A 20,407-nucleotide genomic window follows, 5' to 3' on the forward strand; every position below is an offset into this window, starting at 1 on the left:
CTCACTTGGTAGCCCAGGCTGGCCTCGAACTCATAGAGATCCGCCTGCCTCCGCCTCCCGAGTGCTGGGATTAAAGGCGTGCGCCACCAACGCCCGGCAGGAGCCCTATTCTTAAAGGAAGGTTAGAGAGAATGAGCCTCATCCAGTAAGAAAGGGTGCCTTTCATTGAATATGCAGTTAATAGGGCATCCAGTGGCCAACAGCATATGATACAAGCATCACTTCCAACATGTGTCTCAGCTCTGGCTAACAGCTTCTCCTTTAAGGAATTTCTTGAATGTAAGAGAATCTGTTTACAAGTTCTGCAGCAGCCTGTAGTATCTGAAGTGGGGCTTGTCAATCTGGAAAGATGTTCCACTTTGAAAGAAGAGATGCTTGCCACATACTCACAACCACTCCAGAGGGCAGTGAATGACAAGCTTCCTCAAAATTGGAGGTGAGGAGGTGAGCCAATCCCAGAGCAGTACCACTGGTCAAGCAGCCTCTCCACAACGAGGGTCTCATCACAGGGACAAAATGGGTCCCGGGTGTTGAGGGCTCTTTGTACACTGTGGAGATGTATTGTTGTGATTGGTGTAATAAAGAGTGAAATGGCCAATAGCTAGCAGGAGAGATAGGTGGAACTTGCGGGCAGAAAGAGAACACTGGGAGGAAGAATCACTGGTTGAGAGCCAGACACAAAGGAAGCAGGATGGGAAGTATGGAGAGAGTAAAGGTAACCGAGCCACGAAACAGAACGTAGATTAATAGATATGAGTTAATTTAAGTTATAAGAACCAGTTAGGAACAAGCCTAAGCTAAGGCTGAGCTTTCATAATTAATTAGTCTCTAGGTCATTATTTGCAGACTGGTGGTCCAAAGACAGTCTGGCAAGAAAGCTTGCTACACCCAGACCCTTGACCATACTCCATTTGTCATCCCAGGGCCATGTGGGTAGGTTTTAAGATAGAGTTACAAAGAACAAGTGTGAGAGCCAGGCGGTGGTGGTGCACACATTGATTTATTCTCAGCACTTGGGAGGCAGAGGCAGACAGATCTCTGTGAGTTCAAGGCCAGCCAGGTCTACAGAGTGAGTTCCAGGACAGGCACCAAAACTACACAGAGGAAACCCTGTCTCGAAAGAAACAACAAACAAACAAAAGGAATAAATGTGGTGGGGCATTACCTGGGATCTGAATTCTGCCAGTCATATCTCAGGTAATCACCATGGGGATACTTGGCTCATCCTGAAAGTTATTCCAACTAACCCTGTCCTCTATTATTTTCACATAGGAAGACAAGCGATGTTTGTAGTGACACAGTCCAACTAACTGGTTCTTGGCATGGTGTTCTTGCCATCAACATTGACCTTGGGAAAACCCCCCTTCCCTTCCCAGGAGATCCCTCTTGTCTCCTGCTACAAATAAGTTGTCCGGAGTATGGGCCCAGCAAGGATAAGATGCCGTGGCACACATGAAACTTGGTACAGCTTGGAGTTTAGCCCTGAAGATGTTCATCTGTCAGAAATGGTTTCAGAAGCTGCAACTCACACGTCTTCACTGTGGCTCTAAAGAGTTGGTCCTTGGGCTCCATAAACGTTAAGGCTGATAGTCACGGGGTGAAGGGGAGTGACTAGCTAGTGTCTGAGGGCTGCTGAGCAGCCAGTGTCTGATGGAGTCCACTTCCAGGCACCGTGCACATGTGAGCCCTGGTGAACAAAAGGCTTCGGGAGAGCCCAAGGGAAGCACTGTTGCAGCTAGCATCCTCTGTTAAGCCTGTGGTCCACAGCCACTGAGGCTTGGCTGGCCAGCAGCCATAGGATCACATACTTGCCTTTCTCCTACCTGCACAGCAGAAGCTCAAGGATTTTAATAGCTAACCAATTTTTCTGAGCCATCTAAACAATTTTAGAAATCCAGGAAACAATTTCCAGAGGCTGACTAACTAGTAGGAGAAACCCACACAAGGCACCAGGGACAGAAGGACTTGGGTTTGAATCCCAACTAAATCACGAGCTGTTTGGGCAAATATTTCCCCAAGCTCCCTGTGAGGAGACGGGAACACTGCCTACTACTGTGACTTCTTGGAGCAAGGACTACCCCTAAACATTCTTCTCCCTTTTTAGAAGTTGACATCTGGTTGTGGGGCAACACCCACGGGTTCTCATTTTCAAATCTGTGGAATCTAGTTGGATCACTGCTTCTAAGCAACTCAGTTTAGAACTTTTCACTTTGGCCTTGAGAAAAGTGCCTTGTGCAGACTTCTTCTAAAGACCCATAAAGTAAAGGCTTGGCCTCCCCAGTTTGACACTGTTGGGAGGTAATGGAAAGCGCTCTAGTGGGAGGCGTACAGGTTATTGGGGTTGTGCCTTAAAAGAGAATGCCAATTTCTTTCCTTTTCTCTTTCTAAGATGATTGTATCAGATATTTATTATAGTAACAGAAAGCCGACTAAGACACTTGTTGACCAGCAGCCTTAATTCCATAAAATAACCTCAATGTGATGCAACACACATGTTCAGGTAGTTGGAAAGTGGGGCTCAGGACATCTTTTCGAAGAATAAGTTCTGCTGCAATAGAAATGGGGTGATGGTCGTCAGCTAGTAGAAGCCACTTGTGTCTTTCTGGGTGAGCATAAATCCATCTGTTCTTTTTTTTCTTTCTTAAACAGAATTTGTGGGCCTGCTCTCTGTCTTGTGACTGGAATACCAGCACTCATTGCTGCCTGCCACTTACAGATGTCAGTGAACAGAGATGGAATTAAATCTTCAAAAAAAAAAAAAAGTCCTTTATTCAGAGCAGATGGCAGATTACCACCTTAAAAATGCTTGCTTTTCATCTCCTGCTAGAAGGTTATTAGGGAGAATCAGGGGAAGACAAAAGCATTAGTCTCCCTAGAGCTCAGGCTCACCCTTCTATGGGGTGGTCAGCCAGGCTGACATGCTCGATGTCCGTGTCTCATTATCATCCCTTGCACCAATCCCTCAGTGAGAGTCTGGGCTCATGAACCACTGGAAACGCGGAGTCTGTTAGCTTCTGCTGGGGTTGGTCTTGTGCGCCTTTAGGGGTATCTGGGCTGGAAGGGAGGGGGTTAACACAGGACAAACTGACTTGCGGAGTGTGTGCATGCTAAGCTATTGAAACATGTCTGTGCTGTCTCCTCTGTACCGTGTGCAGTACACTGTCTTTATAATACAATTTGAAAGCATCCCTGTCTGCCCTCCCATCCCCCATGTGTGTAACACTCTAGTTTTTACAAAAATGAGGAAACAAAGACCCCTGTCCTCAGAGACTTAATCTACAAACTTTTAGATGCCTAAAGTACAATGTAACATTCATTCTGAAGTTTCTGGTCCTTTCTCCCTCTCTTTGGGTCCAAATCCTGCTTTGCTTGCTCCATGTCAGAGGACATAACTCCCCACCAAACATAATCAAGTCACTGAGACTCAAGACCCCCTCTCCTTGCCCCCACAGGCTTGGAAGTTGGTGTGACCTCTTCCTAGCTCTTGCTTTCTCCACCCCGGGAGTTTCATAAATCACCTCATAAAAACGTATTTACTGGTTCCCCTGACATAACAGCAGAATCAACTGCTCAAGACACCCTTCAAGAGTCTCCCCCTCCCTCGAAAACTGGCACACTGTGATGGTGGTGTGGCAGTGGGGTTTCCAGCTTGAGTTTCTGTCCTCAGCCTTTTGACAGTGTCTTCTGTAATTAAGACAACCGAATCCTCGTTTTTATCGAGTTGGATGGTGAATCACAGAATAAATGCTTTCCCTTACACTTTAAAAGGATTTAATAGGAAAATATTTTTCCTACATCCTGTTTCAAGGGGAAAATGTGATTTTAGGGACATTTTATAGTTCACAACAGGATACTGAAGGGCATTTGGTTTTGCTTTAGTTTATTATGACTGTGTTTTTCTAGCATGAAGTAGTCTTTGTGATTATTTAGATAAGTCTATAGATAGCCACAGAATTATGGAAACTTAGGACTGGAAAGGCCTTAACTATTAGCCAGACCAACACTCTTCGTCTCTCAGATGAGAACACAAGTGACTTGTCCAAGGTCACATGTTAGATTCTTCATGGCCTGACTGTTGAATGCTTTGGAACCAGCCGTGTGCTGCAAGAGGGGTGGCTAGCAAAACGTTCACACGGAGAGACCTGCTTGGATCTCTGAAAACTTTTTAATTTGGCAACTGAAATACGGGGTGTGTGTGTGTGTGTGTGTGTGTGTGTGTGTGTGTGTGTGTGGTGTGTGCCCCTGTGTGGCCCATTATAACCATCCTTCTATCCTGTTAGTGAGACATTCAAAATGGTTCCATTGTCTATTCAATACAAGGACCGCACTGGGTACAGAAAATAGGAAACAAAGCTTAAGTGTCTACATTGAACAGGTCAAGAACTAACAGAAAAATATATACAAGGATAATTATCATTAAATGTGATCATGGAGCATCTCTTGGGCCCTTTTCTGTTGCAACAATAGAATAACTGAGAGTAACTTATAAAGAATAAAGGTTTATTCTTATCTCAGTTTCATTTTTGTTGCTGTGACAAAATATCCAGACGAAAAACAACTTTGGGGAGGGAAGGACTTCTTTGGCTTACAATTCTAGGTCACAATCCATCGTTGAGGGGAAGTCAAGGCAGGATCTCAAACCGCGGCTCATACCACATCCACAGTCAGGAGCAGAGAGGAGCAAACGTCCTCATGTGCCCACTGGCTTGCTGCTTTCACTCAGGTCGTTTTTTTTTTTTTTTTTTTCACTCCTACACAGCTCAAGGCCCAGCCGTTTGAAAGGCTGCTGCCCACAATGGCCTGAGACTTTCTACCTCAACTAAGACAGTCAAGATACCCTCCGTGGGCATGCCCATAGCCAACCTGGTCTAGGCAATCCCCATCTAGGCTCTCTTCCCAGGAGATTCTAGGTTATAGCATGTTGACATTTAAAGCCACCCATCACAATGCTCTCACGGTTCTGGGCGCTGGGAGGTCCAAGTTCAAGGGGCCATATCGGATGATAGTCTCCATGCTGCTGGGGATTCTGCAGAATCCCGAGGTAGTGTCGAGTCATATATGAGGGCAGTTTGTACAAGGAAAAGCCCCTCTGGCCTTTTTAACACACCCACTACAGATTAATAGATTTTCTGCACCCCCCCCCCCCAAAATAAGTTTATCTGCTGACACAGTAAGCCAGTTCAAACAGGACTGAAAAAGTATAACAACAGGTTTATTTGAGCAAAGTAATTCCCAGGCGAGTTCTTCAAGTCCCAGAGATCAAGGCCGGAGCCATACCCCCAAACTAAAGCAGGGAGACTTTATAGGCTGTAGGTGAGGGGTGTTGACATGGCCTCCACAAGCTGGGTTTGTGCTCAAGTTTGGTCAAAGGCTGAGCGCTTCAGGCAGGGTCTTGGTCGGCTGGCAGCAGCAGGGGAGGAGCGGCCCGAGTCACCAAGAATGCAGAACTGGGCTTTTTGGCGCCTTTCCTTTGTTCAGAGACTCCAAGTGGGCAGGCTTCAGAGAGAGTCAAGACAGCAATGGGTCTCTCCGGACTGCACAGGAGCGAGCTGGAGGTCCCAACTGAACACAGAAAACTCGCTAACCTGTAGTAGATTGACCCATTGTGAGAGCAGGGGCCCTCTGACCCCTCTCTCCCTGAAGACCAGGCTTGCTCCCATCCCTTAAAACCTCTCAGTGGGGGTTAAGTTCCAACACAGGCTTTGATTGGAATTTTTTTTAAACCTTGGTTGTGTCCTGTTTGTTTGTTTGTTTTGAGATGCAGCCTTGTAACAGGTCTTTGGGTAGTTGGTTAGGGGATTGCCAAATTCATCCTGTGAGACAGGGAAAAAATAACAATCAGAAAAGACAGAAGACCCAAGCAAGGAGAAGGTGGAAAGACCAGCTTGCTGGGAACAAAAAAACAGCCCCTTCAGGAAGGGGGTCCAGAACCGGGAGCCTGACAAGTGGGCTGGGGTCCTACAAGGTCCCTGGATCATCTCCTTCTCCCTTCTTGGCCCTGTTTGTTTGCCCCTGGGGGGGGGGGGACACTTCCTTCCACCCTCCTCTGCCCAAATGTCCCCTGGGAACAAGAAGCTACCATCTATCTTGGCAGCTCACACTCACTGTCCCTACGTCAGATCTCCCTTCTCCCTCAGTCTCTATGCCGCCCAGAGTGGCCTCATCCTCCCCTTCCCTAGACTGCTAGGATTACAGGGGCACTTCACCATACCTAGCTTGAATTGTTTTTTTTTTTTTTTTTTTTTTTTTGGTTTTTCGAGACAGGGTTTCTCTGTGTATCTTTGCGCCTTTCCTGGAGCTCACTTGGTAGCCCAGGCTGGCCTCGAACTCACAGAGATCCGCCTGACTCTGCCTCCCAAGTGCTGGGATTAAAGGCGTGCGCCACCAACGCCCGGCTGAATTGTTTTTTTTTAAACATCTCTGAAAAATGAAAAATTTTAAAAGAGCTATGGAATCTTAGCCTGCTCTGGGGTGGGAGTGGGGGCATGGTGTGAGCAGGGCTTAGAAAGAAGGCTGGGGAGATGGCTCAGTGGGCAGTCTGAGTCCCCAGAACTCACGGAAAGCTGGGAGCAGTAGTACATGTCTGTAATCTGAGTGTTCCTGCAGCAAGATGGGATGGAGACAGGAGAATCCCTGGAAGCTTGAGGGCCAGCTGCTTTTGCATTAAGTAGGAGTGAACAGCAGAGATATCCTGTTTCAAGCAAGGTTGAAGGCAAGACCAAGACCTAAGCTGACCTCTGACCTCATAAGAACACATGCACGTTGATGTAGATACACACAACTTAGACGTCTTTCCTGCAGTAGAACTGTGGAAAAAGGAACCCTGTGTCTTCTGGCTGTCTCAGGCATCCCAGACTTGGTAGTGCAAAAAGCCTGATATTGGGGCAGGAGCTCTATGTCACAGTTATCTGTGTCAGATAATTCTGGGTTCAAATCTCAGTCATTTGTTAGTCCTGAGCTCTCTAAGCCATGTCTTTACTGGTGAATTAAAAAAGTACAACTATCAGGCATGGTGGCTCATGGCATACCTTTAATCTCTGAACTTGGGAGAAAGAGGCAGGCGGATCTCTGAGTCTGAGGCCAGCCTGGTCTATAGAATGAGTTCCAGGACAGCCAGGACTACACAGAGAGACCCTGTCTTGAACACCACCTAAATGAGATGCCCTGCATATAAAGTGTGTAACACAGGTTCTGCTCTAGAATTACTGATAAAGGATACTGTGCAGCTGTGTAGCAAAGAGGATGCTGGGTGATGCTGGGCAGCTACTGGTGGTAGGCATCTCCTTCAACTTCTAGAAGGATGTCCACGTTACTTCCAGGCCTCCATTGCTCCCAACTAATGGGTGGCACTCAAGGCTGACATAGCACCTTGGGTCAATGTCTTGAGTTAAAAGAAGTCTTGGGACATGCTTAGCCTCTGTGGTCTGGGTAAGCCATTGGGAATGTTCTTGGATTTGGAGTGTTACTCTGGAGAGCAGAAGATTTAGGGGATGGATGAAATGAAAGAGCCCGAATGTTTGAGCCAGTGGGAGAGACCAGCTGTTCCCCATTTCTGCTTTAAACACAATGAGAGGTAATGAGTTTACATTGAAGCATGAAGGGTTTAGGCTAAACATTAAGAAGAATTTCCTGAATGTGGGTGTTGTTGGGCTTCGGAACGAGTTACCAAGGTGTCTGAAACAAGGGCAGTGTCTCTTCTGGCTGCAGCCCGGAGGCCCTTGGAATGGTTTTGCTCTCATGCTCTTTCTGAGCTGGGGCATCCTTGATACTCATGGAACCTTCTGCTGGTGCCTGTTTGAGCCAACCCTGTTGTCAGAGACCTTGATCCATCCTAAGAAGACCGACCGACTGTGGTGCTAGCCAGATCATTGCCTCGGGCCATCTGCAGCTTGACATTCCACAGATGCCACGGTTGCTTAAGTAGGCTCCTCCAGTGACCAACATCTTTCTTTGAAATTTATTAAGAAATTCTCTGTAGGGCCTCTTTCACCAAAAGTGCATTTAATAAAACTTGGAATTTCCTCACAACACACTTATTTAGTTGATATATTTTTAGGTCTCGGTTATTACTCGGCTTCACTTTGCTTTGCAGGCAGCGCAGCGGGACTGCAGAGGTTTTGAACAACCAGACCCTGATCACCTACTGGACTTCTCCAAGGCCTCCCAGGAAAGCAACTCTCTAGCCATTCATCTAAGAAGCTTTTAAGTGAGCTACTGATTTCCATAATTGTTCTTCCAAAAGGCAGGCAAATTGCAGCGGCTGTGAGCTTCCTGGGGAAGAGTTTTCTATCCACCTACCCAGCAAGTAGCCCATGTGGGCTGTGTTTCTATTGCAGAGTCAGTTTAAAAATGAACAGCTGTCACTCCACGGAGGCTTTTAAGAAGAGCTCCTATACTGGCTGATAGCATATGCGTTCTCTGTGTGCTCATATTGTTTTGTTCAAGGCCCCCCATTTATTATTTCATTTATAAAGCGCCTCACTGTCATTAGAAAGCTTTCCCGTGTCAGCTGCTTCCTGGAGATGCACCAGACACTCGCTGTCACAGATGAGTCCAGGCAGCACTAGCTCCCCCTCCCCGCCACACACCACACTGTAGTTCCTGCCAGGGAAGGGCTGACGAGCGATGGTTTTCAAACCCAACAGTTACAGGAAAGTGAGAGCCTTCCTTTTCTTAAGGTTCACTCCAGCGCGGGGTCAACAAAGGGTGTGGGGCAGGCCAGGCACTCAGAAGCAGCCCTGACTATAGAGCCTACCTTCTCCTGCGCTCAGAAGCCGGCAGGACCCTCAGCCAAGAGACAGCACTCCCCCAACCTTATTCTCACCTCTCCTCCTCGGCCTATTCTCCCCTAGAAGTTCTTGGGGGTCCTACCCTCCCTCGTGCTATCGTTCATCTGCTTCTCTGGCTTCGGGAAGGATGTGAGTGGACTTTCCTCTGCCCACTAGTCCCACAGCCAGGCCTTCCATGCCCTTCTGTCTGTGACACTGAGCGCTTTTCTTCCCAGTCTGTCCTGTATTTGTCCTGTCCTTGGGGAGTGTAAGTTCCAGGGAGTGGAGGGTGAGGGTACGGTGCATTTCAGCAAAATGGGCTGAAACATGGTAACGAGGGTGGTAGCCAGTCCTTAGGCAATCCTAACCAGTTTGCAAACACAGTTTTCAGCATTTGATGGAAAGCTAACTGCCAATCCCATAATGTGGGCATCCTTGTCTTTCCTTTTTTATAGGTATGAAACACTGAGATACCGAATAGTCAAGACACTCACTTAGAGATACACAGAAGTAACAGATCTGTTAGAATTCCTAGCCACTCTCCCTCCTACCTGACCACACCTGCACTGTCCAGTAGCCAGACAAGATGCTTAGTCATCCCAGGGCCTTATGTCCTACGTAATCTGTGTGCTTTGTGATCATGAAATCTATGCACATATGTGGCGTAGCTACCTACCTAAGCCCATATGTGCATGTGCGGGGTGTGGGGGGGCGACTATAAAAATGGGTTCCACCTATTCCTTCCCTCTCTTCCTGCACAGTCATCCCATAGGCCTATGCACACACACACCCTCTATTCCCTTAATAAACTCTTACAGTGGGTTTTGTTGTGCCTTATGGCTTCTCTCGTATAGTAAACAGCGCTGCTTAATAAATAACAAGATCAGAAACAGAAAATGGACAGCTCAGCTCCAAGGTTTAGAAGGCACCTCAGGGAGAGCGGTGAGGGCAGCCTGTCATCCGTGGGCCACCCAGGTAGAAACATAGAGGAGCTTCAGGGACTCTGACATCTCTCCTCTAGACTTCCGTGTGGCGGGACCCTCCTGTGGGGATGCTTGACACAGCTGTGTGTGCCAGTCAGTAACCCCCTTGCCTCCATACCACTCTCTCAGGTCCTTATTACCTGCCTATCCCACCCGAGACACCTTCAGGCCTGGTCTATACTGTCTGCTCCAAGGTTACCTCCAATGTCAAGATTTCTGCCTCCCCATTACGCACTTGTGGACTGTCCTGGGAGCTCATGGTCACACCTGGGATTATCCTTGGATTTGGTTCAGAACAGAAAAACTCATCAGGTATCAAGACTGCCTCCTGAGCAGGAGGTAGCAGCCGGCTTCCCTCTATCTGACCTACCTATTTTCTCCTAGCTTTAGAAACATTCCTCTCAAGGACTATAATTTGCATAAAATAGTTTCCAAACATATTAAGGGAGCAGACATTGGGAGGAAGCCCGCAATGACGGAGTTTCGTGCACTCGGTGTCTTTCCAGTGCCTGGGGTATCATCTTCCTGAATTAATGAGGTCTGGGCAAAGGCTGGAGCCCAGAACATGCTCCAAATTCAAGACGTTGTCATCCTGGCTGGGGGGGGGGGGGACAGATGAGGAAAACTTTGGGCTGCCCTGAGTTTTGAGGAAGTGCTGACACACAGAGAGGGGAGGGCTGAGGCTGTGGGTGACAGCAGGGAAGAGTCTTCCTTGTCCCTCCATCCGTTCTGATTCCCATGGACATCATCCTCTGCCCTTTGTCCACCCTGCTATCCACCAGCCAGCTAGCTGTTGCCTGCTCTTTCCCCTTCTTAAAGGCAGCGAAAGCAGGTTGTCAGAGATCTGGAAACAGGAGGGACCAGGAGGAGAATGGGTTGGGTGGCTGCAGCATGGGCCTAGGGTGCGATGAGTCCCCCTGAAGTCCACTGACTCAGAGGCCCTGGCTCTGGAGTCAGGTGGCACTGGTTTGCTTTGTTATTGAGGCAACGTTTCCTGTATACCAGACTGGACTCGAACTACCTATGTAGCCAAGAATGACCTTGAACTTCTGAACCTTCTGCCTCCGCCTCTCAAGTGATGGGATTATACTTCGTGCTGCACCATGTCCTGTTTCAGCACTGGTTTTTAGCCTCAGTTCTTTCAGCTGCCACTGCTGACTAGCTTTTTCTTTGTGTGTCTTTGTGAGCTCAGAATCTCACTTGAGGCGAGGAGTGTTGGTGGATTGGCAAGTGCTGTGAGCAACTTGCTCATGACATGCTGTCTGTCATCGAGGCAGAACAGTAAACATTTCATTTGTTCTAAGACATTTCTGAACCCCTAATATGTATAGGCACTGTACTGGCTGCAGGAGCTTGAAGAAAATGGGGGGTCTGGCATGAGTAAGACCCCTTCTTGTACTTACAAGCCTTTCACTAAAACATTTACACAAGTACGAGAGCATGATGCAATTTGTCTAGACCGTGGCGATCAAACTGAATAAAAGAAAGTACATGAAGGCCAGACTCTCAGGGACACAGGCTCGTGCGATTTCCTTGCCCCTCCCCCTAAAGCATGGAACAATGTAACACAGAACTGGAGAGAAGCTTTGGTGTTTGTTTGGAGAGTTCATTTTGTATGCAATCCACAAGCTGTTTACAGAAAGAAGTAAATGTGACCTGATGTTTCAGCTCCAGGCGCAGTGTCCCAGACATTAGCGAAACCCACAGGGTGCTTTTCACTTCTCCAGCATGGCTCCACCTCCCTGACTGTCTGGCTTCCTTCCAGTGAAATAATACCCACAAACTCTACCTAAAAATATTTCATGAGATATGTGCCAGCCTGTAAAACACAGTTCCAAAAAAGGCTCAAGAATTCAGCATCCATTCACTGACATCCACCCACCCACCCACCTACCCATCCACCCATCTATCCATCCACCACCTACCTACCCATCCACCCACCCACCCACCCATCGATCTATCCAACAAATGCAATGTGTGTCAGGGACAAAATGTTAAAAGACAAACATCCAGTGCAGACAGTATTCCAGGAACACTGTAATGATTGGATGTTCAAGGTAGTACTCCTATCACCTGGGATGGAAGGGGAAGCAGCTTCAGGGTGCTAAGAGTCCTGGCATCACCCACTCACTCTTTGCTTCTCCTCTGTCTTCTCAGTTTTCATTCATCTTGTCTCCCTTTCCTTTGGAAGACACTAGTAAAAATTGGATGGAGGATCTTACAGAACAAAACTCAAGCCATAGTTGGACTCACAAATCTCTTCCAGAACACCACCAGCAAGAGGCGGTTTCTGCTGTACTTACATACTTCCACCAACAGGAAACTTCCCTGGGCTGGGGTAGAACTCATGATCTTCCTTCATGCCTTAGCTTCCCAAGAGCTAAGATTGGAGGTCTGGGCCAGCAGACCCAGCAGGGACTCCCTCCTTCATGGAAAACTCTTTAAAGAGTTCTTTGCCCCAATTAGTTGGCTCAGCAAATCTTTACAAAGCTGTGAGCAGGTTCCTACACCATGAATCCTAGGCAAATCTGACCTAGCACCTCCAGAGGCCCTGCTCCTTTAAGGTCACCTCTTCTCTTGTCTCATTTTTCTACACCATACCTTCTCAAGTGGGTCTTAGTGGGATAACCAGCCAGGCACGGCCTTTGTCTCTCCAGAGCTGATCCCAGGCTTCAAGTGTGGTCTGACTCCTGTCCCTGTGGGCTCTTCAATCTGAGAATTGTGTTCATATAATGAGGCTCAAGAAGCTGTTAATGGTTTTGGCAGCAGAGCCCATTCCTGAGGTACAGGACAGACATCCACGGATACTCCTCCCGTCTTTTCACATATGTGGGGTTTTTTTCCCCCCTAAGACAAGGTTTCTCTGTGGAGTCCTGGCTATCCTAGAAATCACTCTGTAGACCAGGCTGGCCTCAAACTCACAGATTCACCTGCCTCTGCCTCCTGAGTGCTGAGACTAAAGGCGTGCACTTTTTACCTAGATGCCACAAAGAAAATTAAGTACCTGGTGCCACTATGCCCGGCTTCTCACACATGCTTAGAGGAAACATATTCTCTCCTCTGTCTCTCATGTGGGACAGCTTTCATCTATATTCAGAATCTAAAACCTGCACTTGCTAACCAGCCCAGAAACGCCACTTGGGCCTCAGAGCCCCAATACCCTCAAATCATTATTCCAACACACAGCTCCCTGCCTTGTTGTTGGGGGAAAGGAAGGACCCTGGCTAAGACCTTTGGTTCTTAAGGCATTTCCCCCCAGATTCTACCTAGCATAGCGCTGTGTTGGAGTGGCTATGACATTAACACACTTATTAGCTTCTCAGGTCTTTTGAATCTTGCTTACATAGCTCAAGAAGACCTTGTAAGTTCATTTTGCCTCCGAGAAAGAGAGAGATGGAGACAGAGATGCAGAGAGATACAGATACAGAGATGCAGAGAGAGACAGGAGAGAGAAAAGGGAGGGATTGGGGGGAGATTGTGTTTTGCATGACTGTTTGTATCCCAAGGAGCCTACCAATAGGTTACTGAACACTTCTTCATGAGCTAGGCTCATTCATACACACACTTACTCGTTTTGGAGTGTTTACTCAATATTGCCAAGCAAAACTTACTCTTTGGAGCACTTTTTACCTAGATGCCACAAAGAAAATTAAGGCAAACAAATATATGGTAGAGAGTATTTACCCTTTCCTAAAGTGCCCCAAGGGTGCTTGCCTCTTAAACTGCTTGGTGATTGCCAGGCAGCAGTATTCAGTATACATAGAGACCTGTTGTGAATGGATTCATTCAGCTAGCTCTGAAGGAGGCCTGGAAGGTGGCTGGCTCACCCCATGACCTGGAAATACCCAGAGTACCCCCTCATACACCTTCTGTTCCTTCTAAATGGCCACTGGCTAGCACAGAGTATGAAAATGCCATGGGAGCCTCAGACCCTCTGGACCCTTACACCATTAATTCTACCTCAAAACTTCCTTTCTTGTTCTTCGGAGGGAATGAAGGACTCTAAAGTTTCTGCCCAGTCTCGCCAGCACGGCACTTCATTGGATGGCAGAGACTGCATTGTGATCCATGCCAGGAAGTGGGTGGAGTCGGACTAGTGGAGCCTTTAGAGATCTGGCCTCTGGGGTAAAACACTTACTGTGGCTAGAACACCATTTTCATAGGATTAGTAGAGAAATTAAATCCATAACAACTATGACATGTTGAAGTCAATTCCAGGCTTCTAGCAAGCCTTTGTAAATGTTAGCTATTATATTAGTTAAGGGCACTGACCAATACAAAACACGGCACCCACCCAAAGCTCTCCTGACTGCAGCTTAGACAGAGGAGGGGCGTGTAGGGGTGTTGCAGGAGTTTGTCCAGCAGCTCAAAGAAGGTGAGGGCGAATGCTGCTGAAACGCTTTCTGTTCATTCCCTCGTGGTGGCAAGAGGGCTGCCATAGCTCCAGCCATGGCATCCTTGTTTAACACAACAGGAAAAGCCTTCTCAAGCAACCCCTGACATCACTGACTGGGAAAGGAAAGCTGTCCTGGGAATCCATGAGACCATTTCTGTTCAGGTCTCAAGCATCAGAATCAAGTCACACTGCTGTCCTCTTGTTACAAAAGGCAAGGAAAGTAGGAACAGAACATTTGTGGGGTACACAAGTCACAGGTCATTGCCAGGAAAAGGGAAAGGGCCAAAATGTGACAGTGAAGAGCGTGGTGGTCATTACGAGCCCCAGTCGCCTTTCTGCCCATCCCCTTCCCACTGGCAGCCACTACCCAGAGCCTTCATGCCGGTTGTGAGTCAATATCGCCAAAGTCCTCTATTCTGGACAAGAGCGGATTCCCGTGACCTCTTCCTGTCCACATGGATAAGTTTCCTTTTGTTCCTCATTCCTCAGAAGTCTATGCTAGTCACAGTCACTGATACTGCTTCACAACAAACAACCCTAAACAAAAATAAATACTTCTGTCTTTCTGGAGACCTGAAGCGACTTTTGTCCAGGATGTGCACTCAGGATGTCTACATGGCCACCATTCTAGTACTCTGACTAAGCAACACCTTCTCTTAGGGGAATGCTAATGCTCTCATGAGGACAGCATCTCCAGGAGACTCTGTCCCTTATGGGAGAGTACCAAGATCAAATCTTGTATACCCTGGTTAGCTTTAACTGTCAACTTGACACAGCCTAGAAACATCTGAGAGAAATTTCCTAGATCAGATTGGCCTGTGAACATGACTATGTGGAAATAGGGACATGTCTTGATATTTTTTCTTTCCCTTCCTTCCTTCCTTCCTTCCTTCCTTCCTTCCTTCCTTCCTTCCTTCTTTCCTTCCTTTCTTTCATTTGCTTCAGGACAGGGTCTCACTACGCAGCCCTGGCTGTCCTGGAACTCACTCTGTAGACCAGGCTGGCCTCAAATCCACAGAAATCTGCCTGCATCTGCTTCCTGAGTGCTGGGATTAAAGGTGTATATGTCACTAAGCCCAGTTGATTTCTTTCTTAATGTAGAAGGGTCCAGACCACTGTGAGCAGCAGCATCCCTAGACAAGTGGTTCTGAACAATTTTAATAAACAAATGAATTAATAACATTAATGAATAATTTTCCCAATGAATGTTATGGAACCAACCATTAAAGATAAAATGATGGATAACACAGCAGCTTTCAATTCATAATCTGAGATCGATACGAGTAGGAACAGTTAACGGCTGTTCTACTTAGGCCTTCTGTCCCTGTGATAAAACACTATGACCAAAAGCAACTTGGGGAGGAAAGGGTCTATTTTAGCTAAGAACTCTCAGGTCACACTCCGACACCAAAGGAAGTCAGGGCAGGAAATCAAAGCAGGAACCTTGAGACAGGAATTGAAGCAGAGGCCATCGAGGGTCACTGCTTACTGGCTTGTCCCTCAGAGTCTGCTTTCTTATGCAACCCAAGAGCACCAGCCCAGGGGTGGTACTGCTCTGAATAAATTAATCAAGAAAATGCCCCTGCAAACATGCCCACAGGCCAATCTTATGGAGGCAATTATTCAAATTGAGGTTCTGTCTTCCCACGTGACTCTAGCTTGTGTCAAGCTGACAAAGACCAAGCAGTGCAATAAGCAGAAAATGTCGTTGGCAAGTGACACCCATTCCTTGATGGTGGCCAATCACTTGGGAACACCATGCAGTGGCTTCTTACAAAACTTTAATACAAAGAGTTTTCTTGTCACAAAGCAGCAAGCATCCTCTGCAGTGGCTAAAGGACTTGAACATTCAAATCCACACAAACACCTGCACACGGATGTTCATAGTAGCTTTATACAGGATGCCAAAACACAGAAGCAATCAAAATGTCTTTTGAGTATGTGGCTAGGTAAACAAACTGCAGTGTGTCCATACATAGGAATATTATTTAGCATTTCAAAACATGAGCCAGGAAAGCATGAAAAGACATGGAATAAACTTGAATGCACATTACTAAGAGAAGGGCACCCACTTACCTGCTGCATTTTGCACAATCTCAATGACATTCTGGACAAGGGAACACTAAAGAGATAGTGAAAAGGTCAGTGGTGAGCAGGGCCTCAGGGAGGGAAGGGGAGAGTAGGCCAAGCATGTGTTAGTGGTACAAGTTAGTTTAAATTGGATGTTCATGCTGGTTGATGAACTATCACCTCCTCTAATTAAGAGGTTTCTCTTGTTCAAATCGAACCTTTATCAATTTTGACGGTACCCACAGCTTATCTTCTCCTGTAGAAACAAAAGCAAAACCTCGTCCCCAATGTAATACATACCCTGGTTTCCATTCTGAGGTCAGCACATCCTTAAAGTATATAGGCTGATTTAATTCTGTAGTTTTTTCTATTATCCAATGTCTCTCTGCAGCTGTTGTTCCTTTCTCATTGGCATTCAGAAAATTCAAAGTTAATAGAGCATTATGCAGTCTATTTCTGGGGGTTTTTGTTACTCCTTTCTGTTTATTTAGCATATCCTTTAGAGTTCTGTTTGATCTTTCTATAACTGCTTGACCTGTAGGATTATGTGGTATACCTGTAATATGCTTTATATTGTAATAAGCAAAAAACTGTTTCATTTTAACAGAGACATATGATGGAGCATTGTCAATTTTGATTTGTGCAGGTATACCCATGATGGCCATAACTTCTAGCAAAAAATCCTTTTTTAAACCTTTACTATTGACATGATGTTTTTTTATGAAATTCTGAGGCCTCCAGCACATTTCCTATCAATAACTTATCAATCTCATCATTGCCTTGTGCTAGAGGGCCTGGCAGACCAGTATGAGATCGGATGTGAGTTATATATAAAGGATGACTCCTTGTCCTGATTGTATCTTGTAATTGAATAAATAGTGAAGTTAATTCTGAAGCATCAGGGATAAATTCTGCAGTCTCAATATGTAATACCACTCTTTCAGCACACTGAGAGTCAGTTACTATGTTGAAAGGTTCTGAAAAATCCATTAATACCAACAGAATAGCATACAATTCTGATTTTTGCACTGAATTATAAGGACTTTGAACCACTTTACTTAAATTTTCTGATTTGTAACCTACCTTTCCTTCTTTGTTGGCATCTGTATAAAATGTACGAACTCCAGATATGGGTTTTTGCCGTACAATTCGAGGCAAGATCCAATCAGCTCTCTTTATAAGATCAATTCTATCGCTTTTGGGATATTTGCTGTTAATTTCTCCCAAAAAATTACTGCAAGCTCTTTGCCAAGGTTCACTTTCTGTCCATAATTTTTCAATGTCCTCCTACGTTAAAGGTACAACAATTTCTGCTGGGTCTATTCCTGCTAATTGACGAAGTCTCAATTTTCCTTTCCAAATCAAGTCAGAGATTTTTTCCCCATAAGTTTTTAATTTTTTATTTGGTTTATTTGGTAAAAATATCCATTCCAATATAATATCTTGAAAGACCCCAGCATACTTGCTTAGCCTAACGCCATTTTGAGCAAGGCCTGAAAAGTACGGGGAAAGTTCAGTTAGAGGACATGGGCATAGGAACAAACAGGGTACTAAAGGTCAGAAAAACAACTTGGAGCCAAGTCAGCAGGCGTGTCGAGCTCGGGGAAAAACCACGAGCTGTCCTGAGTTTGAACCTGGCCTCATATGAATCGTCCAATCAGAACCCTGTAAACCATGCTTCTCGCTTCTGTACCCGCCCTTCTGCTGCCCGACCCTATAAAAACCCTCCACTCCAGCCCGTCAGCGCGCCAGTCTCTTGAGCCTCTTGAGGGACTGTGCTGCCCCGGGTACCCGTGTTCCTGAATAAAGCCTCTTGCTGTTTGCATCTGACTTGTGGTCTCGGTGTGATCTCTGGGCGAGGGTCTCTCCAGAGGGAAGACTACCTTCGGGGGTCTTTCAATCTTCCCTCTGCATTAATATTCCAGTAGGAGAATGCCTAGAAGGTAAAATAACCAAAATGCAATCCAGTTTTGGATCAATACGATCCACGTGCCCTTCATGTACTTTCTTTTCTACCAAGGCCAATTCTTTCTCAGCTTCAGGTGATAATTCTCTTGGACTATTTAAGTCCTTGTCACCCTCTAAGGTTTTGAACAAATTAGTCAGTTCATCATTTTTTACCCCAACAATAGTTTGTAGATGAGAAATATCTCCAAATAATCTTTGAAAGTCATTAAGAGTCTGTAGTCTATCTCTCCTAATTTGCACCTTTTGGGGTCTAATTTTGTAGCTCTATTTTATATCCTAAATAATTAATAGAATCTCCTCTTTGTATCTTTTCAGGAGCAATTTGTAATCCCCAGCAAGGCAAAATTTTCTTTACTTCTTCAAACATTCTTTCTAAAGTACCCGGATTTGAGTCACCTAGTAAAATATCGTCCATATAATGATAAATTATAGATTTAGGAAATTTTTTACGTATCATTTCCAATGGCTGTTGTACAAAATATTGGCACAGAGTTGGGCTATTTAACATTCCCTGTGGGAGGACCCTCCATTGAAATCTTTTAACCGGTTGAGAATTATTATAAGTAGGCACTGTGACAGCAAATCTTTCTTTGTCTTTTTCTTGTAAGGGTATTGAAAAGAAACAGTCTTTTAAATCAGTAACTATGAGGCCATCCTTTTGGTAACAGAGTAGGCAAAGGAATTCCAGATTGTAGAGAGCCCATTGGCTAAATTACTTTGTTAATTGCTCTAAGGTCTGTTACCATTCTCCATTTACCAGATTTCTTTTTAATAACAAATACAGGAGAATTCCAAGGGCTGGTTGATTGTTCAATATGCTGAGCATTTAACTGTTCTTCTACCAGCTCTTCTAAAGCCTGGAGTTTCTCTGTTGTTAAAGGCCATTGCTGAACCCATACAGGCTTGTCTGTTAACCATTTTAAAGGCAGAGCTGTTGGTGTCTTTGGAAGATTATCAGTTGTTATGCCCTGTTCTTGTATAATATGGATGGCTGGTGACCACTCAAAATAATGCCTTCTAATATTTCTATCAGAAACATGTGCTAGTTTATGATTTGTTTCTGAGATTGGAGGGATGTTAATCTGAGTATTCCATTGTTGCAACAAGTCTCGACCCCACAGGTTCATAGTTATGTTAGCCACATATGGTTTTAATTTTCCTCTCTGTCCTTCTGGACCTATACATTCCAGCTATCTTGCACTCTGTTTCACCTGAGATAATGTCCCAATTCCTAACAGTTGAACGTTTACCTCCTAAAGAGGCCAAGCTGGATGCCAAAATTCTGGTGCAATTATGGTAACGTCCACACCTGTGTCTACCAGACCAGACAACAAAACACCATTTATTTTTATCGTTAATTTTGGTCTCTGTTCATTAATAGAAGTTTGCCAAAAAATTTTCTTTATGTTTTCTCCTGAATTTTCTATTTTCTATTCTCTCTGTTTCATCATCCTGACCAGCATGATTTATTCCAATAGGCATTTGGTTATTTAATCGCTCTGAGCAGGGGTTTCCTCTATAGCTGCAGGAAAGGTTTGAACTGGTTTTGCTATGGGGGCCTGCATGAGGCCCCTCCGGGAGTTTCCCAAAAACTGAGGCAAAGGATTACCCTGTCTGTCCTTTGTTGATCCAGTGTTTCTCCTTACAACACCTTCTGCATACTCCAGAAGGAAGGGGCATTCTGTTGCCATTGTTCCTTGAAGAAACATTGTTTCTAGGAATGACCTGTTTACAGTCCCTTTTAAAATGTCCTTGCTTTCCACATCCAAAACATCTAACACTCCTCAAACCTTTTGAAATTGCTTCTCCTACCCACGTATCATCATGCTCATCAGCCTCAACATTAATTGTGTCTCTAATCCAATCTTCCAAAGGTGCAGATCTTGCCTTTAATGGCCTGATTATTCTTTTGCATGCTGCATTCACATTCTCAAATGCCAAAGCTTCAATTATTGCCTTACTAGCTTCTGATTCTGAGACCATTCTCTTTACTGCTGAAGCCAGTCTTTGTAAAAAATCTGTGAAAGATTCTTTTGGGCCTTGCATAACCTTTGTAAATGACTCAGGTTTTTTTCCTGGTTCCTCAGCTCTGTCCCATGCATTCAAGGCTGCCATTCGACATAAAATTAGGGTTTGGACATCATATAAACATTGTGTTTGTACCGAAGCATATTGGCCTTCTCCAATAAGCTGATCCTGACAAACTTGTATTCCTTTATCCC

Source organism: Peromyscus maniculatus, chromosome 10, assembly GCF_049852395.1.
Source record: "Peromyscus maniculatus bairdii isolate BWxNUB_F1_BW_parent chromosome 10, HU_Pman_BW_mat_3.1, whole genome shotgun sequence".
NCBI classification, from domain to species: domain Eukaryota; kingdom Metazoa; phylum Chordata; class Mammalia; order Rodentia; family Cricetidae; genus Peromyscus; species Peromyscus maniculatus.